Source organism: Sinocyclocheilus rhinocerous, unplaced genomic scaffold, assembly GCF_001515625.1.
Source record: "Sinocyclocheilus rhinocerous isolate Xijiao unplaced genomic scaffold, SAMN03320098_v1.1 scaffold14394, whole genome shotgun sequence".
NCBI lineage: Eukaryota > Metazoa > Chordata > Actinopteri > Cypriniformes > Cyprinidae > Sinocyclocheilus > Sinocyclocheilus rhinocerous.
Window position 1 is genome coordinate 9,891 of NW_015662428.1, and position 1,030 is coordinate 10,920.

Below are 1,030 nucleotides of genomic sequence, written 5' to 3' on the forward strand. Positions count from 1 at the left end.
ACATACTAGCATAATGTATAATGAGTAGTTCCCTGCATTATTTTAGGAAAAAGTTTTGTGATTACAGTATTGAGCTGCTGCAATGGAGCAGCTCTAATGCGCCATTAAAATGAACAGTGAAAGTAACAAAAGCTTTTTAAAATACATTTTAACAGGTATAATTAAGTGTGGAAATAATTGAAGGTAATATCTGTTTGCTATATGAACATCGGCGAGTACCAAAAATGAAAGTATTGGTATCGGACTTGTTCTGAAAAATGTGGTATCGGTGCATCCCTAGGGCCCTATCATACACCCGGTGCAATGCACGGCGCAAGTGTTTTTGCTAGTTTCAGTTCTCATTTTCCTGTCCTGCGCCGCGTTGTTTAAATAGCAAATGCATTTGCGCCCATTTGTGCGCCCATGGGCGTGCTGGTCTAAAAAAAGAGGTGTGTTCAAGCGCATTGTTGGCGCGTTGCTATTTTGAGGAACTGAAAATAGACTGTGCCATTGACCAACAAAAACATGTCACATACACTTTGCTTATTACACACACAGGAGCACACAAACATTTTTAAAAACGAAAAATTAAATTCCGCCATGGCGCGAGCGCAACTGGCTCTTAAAAGGGGATGGGAGATGAGACTCTGATTGGTTTATTGCACGTTACGGCCAAAAAACACCCATTACTCATTAAGAGAACAGGGACAACCCTTTTAGACCATGCGCGGGGCGCGCCGACTGTTTTTCCGTCGTTAAACTAGCAAAAGTGGATTCAGACACGCCCTGAGTGCACCTGCGCCGTGCGCTTTAGACCATGCGCTTAGATCGTTAAAATAGGGCCCAAGTGTTTGTAAGTGCTGCTAAAATGGAGAAACAAGCTCATTTTGAGAAAATGATGATTAACAGGGGCGGATTTAGTGAATTGGCAGGCAAAATACAGGAATGGGGCCCTATACATTTGCACACATTTTCCTAGATCAACCTTGAGGTTCCTTTTTTGTCGTCTTGCTGCTGCACAATGGTGCCCCATAGTTGTGTCCAGTGTTTC